General features: G+C 41.2%; 1 protein-coding gene across 8 annotated transcripts in view; it reads right to left on the reverse strand.

Moving 5' to 3' along the window:
- mcf2la (mcf.2 cell line derived transforming sequence-like a) overlaps window positions 1–8,515 on the reverse strand; it is an 80,524-nt gene that overhangs the window by 39,927 nt on the left and 32,082 nt on the right. The window lies entirely within an intron of this gene.

Below are 8,515 nucleotides of genomic sequence, written 5' to 3' on the forward strand. Positions count from 1 at the left end.
TTACCATGCAAGTGCAAAGCAAACAAACTGCTCACATCCTAAAATCTGATTGTAAGGCACTGACGCTCACAGAGAACATCTCTTTGTCTGCGTCACAGTATATCTGAACCATCCAACTGGAAAAATATTATATTTTCATGCAAAATGAAAGTTGATGAGTGTTTTAGGAAACACTCCTAAAAGTAATTTGGAATATTAATATTGCAACGTTAACACATTTGGAATATATCGTGCGTCTATTGTCCCCGACAGGATCCAATAATTAGCTGCTTAATTAACTCTGTCAGTACTGACTTTTCCCTACAGTACAGCCTAAATAAATGCGCATATGTCTTAAATTTAAGAAACAACATACAAGATTTAATTACAGATTAAAAACCAACCTGAAAGGGTTTTAAAAAAAAGGTGACAGTCAAAAATGGGGACAGCAAAATGTTTGCCTCAGTTTGCTCTCAGTCATGAAGGTTTTTAAAAAGCTCCTATTTAAGCAACGAGAACAAGGAGAGAATTAAACATATGACCTCTTATACCTTTTCATACATTGTCACGTTCCAGCCTAAAATGTCCATGTTTTTAATGGGATCTTAAGCGATAAACCAAACTTTTCTGCCTACAACCCCAAGAATAACAGTGCCAGAGGCTGGCAACCACATCTTGTCAAGCGGGGTCTTTTTGCGGGTGTGGGTGCGAATTACAAGAATAAAGTCATATATTTGTAAGAATTCTTACAAAAAAAAGTGAAGCCATCCTCCTGCATTACAATGAGGAATGTGGAGCATCTTTTAAAGTGGTACTTCTATGGTTTCACAATCAAGGAAATGTGATAGACCAACAACACAGCATAGTACCTGTTCGTAAAATCAAAGGAAAATACAATGTTTTTTACAGATACATATCTGAATAGTGTGGCACACATTTGTATTTAGCCCCCTTCACTCTAACGCTACCAAAATCAAAATGAAATGGAACCGACCGACAGGCTATAATTATCTGAGGGAACAATATCAGCTGATTTCCTCGCTAAACTGACTTTCTGCTAAACTGACAGACTGGGAAAGGAGAAATAAGCAGCCAGGAGCCACATGGTAGATGTGGAGGAGCTGTTGAAATCCAAACCTCAGGTGGGGGGAAATCTGACAACAGGACAACTATTAGTCATACGGTCGTGTCTAACATTTGCCAACAAGTCACATGGGGCACACACAACATGCAGAAGCAGGTGATCTGGTCAGGTGAGTCCTTTTCAAAACGCTGCGGGAAGGAAAACTAAAACTAAACATTGAAACTTTGACCCATGTTGGTGGCAGCATGACGCTGCAGGGTTTAGAAGAGAAAGAAAAGGCGGAAAAAGAGTTGATGGTGAATATGGATCAGTTGTTCTTGGTAATGTCAACTTAAATCCCCTGAAAAATACAAAAAGGTTTCTGGCAGTAATGTGAATAAAACGGGCAAAATACATTTCTCCTTACGATACTCTTTGAAAAAGGATGCACATTTAAGTCTTATTGGTTTGTCATGAAAATGCTCCAGCCTGATCCATATGATGAGGAAACCAGTCAGCTTAAGAGCTTAGGTCTTCAGTAATGCTACATATCCATATGTGTCAGCGCACACCGACTAGACGGACTCATCTACACGCTCTAAGTCTATTACGAGGTCGGCTCCTCTTTTCAGCCCCTTTACTCGGACTAAACAAGCGGAAGTGAGATTTACAGCACTGAACGTCCCACTTTTATAGGAGTCGGTACCAGATAGTCCTCGACTCATCTTTAGATTTCAGTTATTTATTTGTTAATTACTATATTTGGAGAAAAAAAAACAAATATGGAGGAAGTAAAGGAGAAAGTCCAGAGGAAGGTGACTACAGTGTTTTAAGCCGATTAGAGTGGCAGTTTGTGTGTCTCTAATCAACTTAATGGAGGTGTAACAGGAGAAGGACTTTAGCAGAAACTGATTTTCCTACATGGAAATCAAAGAGAAAAAAACAAAGAAAAAAAGAAAAGGCTGGGTTCCTTTTTAAAATGGTACCCGTAAAGTTACGAGAAGTCGAGAGAGAAAGTTGCAAAAAGATTTCTTCGACCTCTTGGGTTCAGTATCAGGGGATATATGAGACGCATAAGTCAGCCTGCGTGTGAAAAAGGGGGGCACCGACACATGTTCACTGGAGCAGCTGCAGATCGGACCAGGACGCCAGCTCTGGATCACAGCCCGACACATTACAGTAGTCTTTCCCTTCGGATATATTTCTATGTGTGTGTGTCCTCGTACTTGTGGCTGAGCGATTTTACTAGTGAAGTGAGGACTTTGATGTAAAGTACGGACCTTTTGTTAGTCCTCACTTGTATTCTGGGACAGCGGTTAGGTTTAGCACTACGGTGTCAATTGGGTTTAGGTTAGGGTTGGGTATAAACCCGTAAAGGTCAGGGTTTAGGCCATAGGAAGGCTTGGAGATGAATGGCAGTCTATGGAAGACGAGGCACGATCCTCATTATGTACATGTTTTCCCTACCATAGAGAGTACTCCATTGCACAGTACTTCTTTGTTTAGCCATGTCTCTCTTCTGAGTCATCGACGGACCTTTTGCTGTCTTTACCTCTGTGCACTGTTTTTATTTTTATTTGCGTACAGAAAGTATTCCTGGCTCCATGCTTCTTTTTTTAGCGGTGTCCTTATTCCTGGAGTTCTCGCTGCCATGAATCTTCTATACTTTGTTTTCCCATAGAGCAGTAGTGGCTCAGTTCATCGGGGTCTCTTTTCTAGATGGAGCCATTGACGTAGCTGTGGTCAACTTTGCTTACTCTTTTGCATAGAAATTACTCCTAGCTGTGTTATTCCATGGATGGCTATACTTCCGTCTCAGATGACGTTATTGACTGAGCTTTATGCTATTCATTTTTTAAACCTTCCATAGAAAGTACTTACCGGCACTGTTTAGCTGGGTTTCCTTTCTAGACACAGCCACAGATGGAGGTCTTGCCACTATTCACAGCAACTTCTCTGATTTTATTTCCCATATAAAAGCTGTGTATGGCTGTTTTTCCCTCAGGGGGACTCGCTGATTAAGGCCATGCTGCCATTAACTTGGAGTTTTCTTATTTTTCCCCCCATAGAAAGTACCGTGGTCATGTGCATCTGCGTTTAGCTGTTTCCTTTCCAGAAGGAATCACTGACAAGCCCCTTGACGCCATTTACTGTGCAAAAGCGTTTTCCTTTCCCTAGAAAGTACTCATTTGCCTGTGTTCGTGTGTTTATTTTGTCAGACACTGTCATTGACAGAAGTCAGTGAAGTTGATTCATTTTTATTAAAGAACAGAATTAGGCAGCAAAAACGTTTATTCAAGAGGCTAAAAGGCTCCATGTTGATGCTTGTTAAAATATCCCCATCATTCTTTATTTTATTGCCCTGCCCATTATATCTAAAAGTAATATTTCTTTCCTTCTTTGCAAATTTCCCAACACTTCATTAATAATGTAGAACATTTTAATAATATATTAATATTATCTTTAGAGCTCTGGTGTCTTTTTTTTCACCAAATAAAAATTATTATTGTAAATAATCTATCTTAAGTCAAAACTCCTCGACAAATTACAAAATGGAGCATATAACAATTTTGACACTATGGAATTTCACCAATTTTGATTTAATGGAAACTTTTACTTAAGTAGTAAATATCTTCTGGCAAAATTAAGATTGTGTTTATAAAAACATTTCAACTATTTATATGTAAAACAACCTTTTTTTAATTTTTTCAGGGTTATAGTTGTGCAAAATGTATCTATACTTCTAATATTTTCCACATTTGTGCTCAATTGAGTTATTTACTAACAGGGCCTTTTCAGATAAGATGCAAAACGGTGACATTATCCAACTAAATATCGAGATCAGATTTTCGCCACCAGCTTGGTGTGGGTGAGAAGATGCTAATTAAACGGCAGGAAAATTATTTGATTAAGCTGAGACGAGCTGCACAGCACGCACGGCTCCTGTGGAATTGTGGTGAACGGTGCAAATCTATTAGACATTCAGGCGTCGGGCGGCTTTTCACTGCTGCTGCAACCCGAAAACGGTGCTTTGTCCTCGGTGGACTGAATGAAATTAAACTACGGGCTGGTAGTGAACCCTTTTACCCACCAAACAACACACACACACACACTCACACTCACAGCGAGCAGAAGTGGGCCAATGCTGCTAAACACAAATAGTGATTATGATGGGGGGGGAGAAAGAATTTCCCCCTGCCTTCTTGTTCCCTTCCCCCAGGCCCAACACTTCATTCATCCTTTTTCTCAGAGCTGGGCGATAAAACAACACATACAATAAACTTTTTCACATTGAGACTGATTTTTAGAACAATAAATGGGTCAACGTTTGACTCTTCTGGCTTTGTAGCATCTGAACCAACACAAAAACATCAGCTGCACATTTAGGGGTTTGTGTCCAACAGTTTGTTGTTTAGATTAAGTATGAAAGAGAGCAACACATTTCAATAAAAAACTGCATTTCTTCAGCGCCTCCAGCTGAAGCTATGTTTGTCGGACGGACTAAGCCCTGGATTTGGACGGGTGAAAGGACGGAGACGAGCGGTGGGGTGGGGATATATGATGGAGCGGGTTAAGGTGATCCTCTATCAGTGAGATGAAACGGAGCACGGGGTTTCTTTGAACGTGCCTACATATTTAATGCGTCGTCCTGGAGGTAGCTGATACTTTGGATGTGATCCGCCTGCAGCGAGGGGGGTCAGGAGAAGCACAACACTTTCCAACAACTGTAGCGTTTCCTTCCGTCATTTATGCCCCAGACTGGAAAACATTGACAAAGGTCTGTATGGATTGACAGCAAATAGGGAAAAAAAGTTGCCAATGTTGCTTCAAATTGTAGATATCCCTTTGAACCATATCTAAACGAGTGATTTAAAGCGGTTTTGGATTATTCGGTATCAAAACTCGCTACAGGCGCATCTAAACAAACGAGAGCATCATCCTCATTAATTTCTCCTAGATTCAGTACATTCAGGGATTCCCTTTTTCAAACGACTTACTGAAATAAAAGGAATTTTTTGATAAAGGCTCTATTTTTCTGATTATCCTTAATCCTCAGCAGCATTTCTGCAGCAGCTTTCACCCAGAGGTAGCCATAACCTTTGGTCACATCTCTAAAATTCAACGTTGTTTTGCCGTATTCTTGTGGATGAGGACTAAAGTTTATCTTTTTACCCCACCAAAAGAATTTATACTTCACTTCCTTTAGACAGATGGGATATCACATGCATTTTAATTTATATTAACTTTGAGGAGGCACTTCTGGATACGTATAGTTAATTCTTGGTGGGATGTAAATGTTTGTCATTTGACACTCACCAAGAGGGTTTTTTTTTTTTGGTGGCAAACCAAACTATGAATTTCCGTTTTAGTTGTGATTGTCTTTGTTCCTTGTGATAGTTACATTTATTTCATTTTGAAGATTGAGAAGCAGAAAAAAGTGACCACAAGACAGCCAAGATAAGAGCCAAAAGTTGCCAAAGTGTGACGAAAACCTATCGGACTTCAGTGCACGACTGGATTTTCATCCTCAAGGCAAGAGAAGAGATGCCAAAGTCTCCTGCTCAAATTTAAGTTGCTAAAGTAAACTTAAAAGCCCTCTGTGGCAAACTCAGCCTGACTGTAATTCATGGCGGTAGTGAATGGGCGCTTGTTATGAGAAAAATATAATTTGAAAACACAACAATTCTGGTAGCTTTTCAGATGCTATATTGCAATATCTGCTCCAATTCTGACCAGCATTGTTATGCTGACACCAACAGGTGTCTCATTTCTCCAAACAGCCATACCACCCAAAAGCTTTACATTAGGGAACAGTGTCTTATTCTCAGTCTCACTCCTGAGGGTTTAAATACATTATAGTAACATGGCTTTAAAAATGTTACAACTACAACACCCCCTGTCACTCCACTCAAACACTCAAAACAACTTACTGAAATAAAAGGAATTTTTTTGATAAAGGCTCTATTTTTCTGATTGTCCTTAATCCTCAGCAGCATTTCTGCAGCAGCTTTCACTCAGAGGTAGTCGTAACCTTTGGTCACATCTCTAAAATTCAACGTTGTGTTGCCGTATTCTTGCAGGTGACTCGTTGCAAATGAGTGCTCATCTGTTTCAGCTCCTGCACAAATGACCACTACCTTTCCAGTTAAACGCTTAATTACAGGCAATGTTGCAACCTCCAGCTCCGTGTGTGCATTCCTTCGTCGAAGCGAGGCTATTTTATATTATCTGAACTTGTGAAGCGCTTTTAAGCCTTGGTTATCTCAGCGTTTAGAGGTGGAAGGAAGGAAGCTTTCTCGGCTGAATTCCTTTAAAGACGGATCGCTATTATCTCCATTATTCTCCGACAGCTTCCTCCTTTGTGCAGAAGTCGTGTTCCTACAGGTTTCTCACTGCTAAACACACACGCCAGCAGTTCAAAGACAGCAGACCAGCTGCCCCGCTGCGGCTGACGGCCGGCGGCGCTGGTGGCCGGTCAAAGTTCAAAGCCGCAGGAAAAGCCGGGCCTGGGAAGCCATGTGACGCTCGCTCGAAACCCACGTGAACGGACAAGCAGGACCCCTGGGCAGAAACATGGAGGAACGCGGCGTGGAGGGACAACCTGAGACACACAGCATGACTTGAACAGGTAGCGATGTTAGAATGAGTGCCCACACTGCAAAAAAGGGAACAAAAATAAGTAAAAATTTCTTGAAATGAGCAGGTAGATAAGACTATTTGCCAATAGAATGAGATTTTTGCACTTAAAACAGGAGCAATTCATCTCTAAAATAACATAATTAGACATCCTGCACTTGAAATAAGATGATGGAGATGAATTGTTCCTATTTTAAGTGCAAAAACCTTATTCCATTGGCAAATAGTCTCATTTACCTGCTCTAATCAAGGAAAATTACAATGATTTCAAGAAAATTTCACTTACTTTTAGTTCTGTTTTTGCAGTGCACTTCCTTTTTATTAAGGGAAATCAGAATATTAGACATAAGTCACCTCTTGGCTGAACCTCATTTAGATTCCAGCTGTTTTGCTGCAACGCGTTTCATTATTCATTCCTAATCTGAAACCTTCATAAATAAGAAGGGGAAAAAAAATTACACGAGGAAGGAATTACAAGGATGAATGAATAAAGTAAGTAAGTTTTGGCTAAATGAGAAGGGAAGCTGTGGTAGAAAGTCAAAAGTCACCCTGTTGGTGTGGCGTGGCGACAGAGACGTGGCCAGCTGGCTGTTTTTTACCCAGCGGCTCCTCTGCATGTATGTTTGCACGTGTGTGTGAGGGAATCCAAGCGCTATTATCAGGCTTTACAGTCTGGGTTTACCAAAGCTCCATCTGTCCCTGCTGCATGGCATCTGAGGCACATGGGCCAGCGGCTGGCACGCGCACGCAGACACCGGGCTAAACAACAACTGGGTCACAGGGCCAGCAGCGGCCCCCAGTATGTGCCCATCCCCACACCCCAGAGCACGAATCAGCGTGGCTTAAGACGGGTGGCACGCGGTCAAACATTAGAATATCACTGATGTTCACAGGATTTCGGGGCTTAGCTGCTCGTCTCTTCGTGTCCTGAAGCTGCACCGTCAACACAGTTTTCTATATTTTAATTCTGCAGGAGGTCAAGGATTACGCTCCGTATGACTGATGCGGCGTCTACGGCGTACAAACACAATGGTTTCTGTGGCGCTGGGCCCTGATTTACTGAATAGATGGTGGCATCATCATCATCTCGACAAACAACACACTACTGTCCCTCTGTCTACAGTCTGCGCTGCCGTCACAACACACACGCAACCTCTCCCCCCGGGCTGGATCCCATCTAGCGACTGAAGCAAATCGTATCAAAAGCTTTTTCAAAAGCTGCCAATTAGTGGACGTTCCAATGATAAGGACTCACTGTGTTGTGATTTAAATAGTGTACAGATGAATAAGGAGTTATTTTTCAATCCACGTTGAGCAATCACACAAAAATCAGCATCTGCTTTGTGTTGGATGGCTCGTTATTGCCCGTTAATTATGCTCTGGCATCAGATAACTTGTTGTTACATGGTAATGAGCGCTCGCTGAACTAAACACGTTCAACTTTGGTCTCATTTATCTGCGTGCACGCAGAGCGACACATTTCCCGACACCCTGTGAGACCTTTGAACAAATGCAATTCAGCATTGACTTTATTGTGGACCGACATTGCATTTTAAAACGGAAAAGTCTCAACCTGAGGTTCAGAGATGCCATGTTGATGATGGCATGGTTTCAGAAATAAAATAGTCTCTCGTACGCAAAAAAAAAAAAAAACAAAGTCCGTCACCATGCGAAGCAGAACAATCTGGTTTGATTTTGGATCACATCTTATTTCATGCATTAGATTTTAAGTACCCTTCCATCCAACACGTGCGGTATTAGTTTTAAGTAACTTTTCAGACTTAAAAGACATTTTATTTGGAATGCGGTCTTTCACTACACAGTTGTAAGCACAAA

This window comes from Fundulus heteroclitus, chromosome 24 (assembly GCF_011125445.2).
Source record: "Fundulus heteroclitus isolate FHET01 chromosome 24, MU-UCD_Fhet_4.1, whole genome shotgun sequence".
NCBI classification, from domain to species: Eukaryota; Metazoa; Chordata; class Actinopteri; order Cyprinodontiformes; family Fundulidae; genus Fundulus; species Fundulus heteroclitus.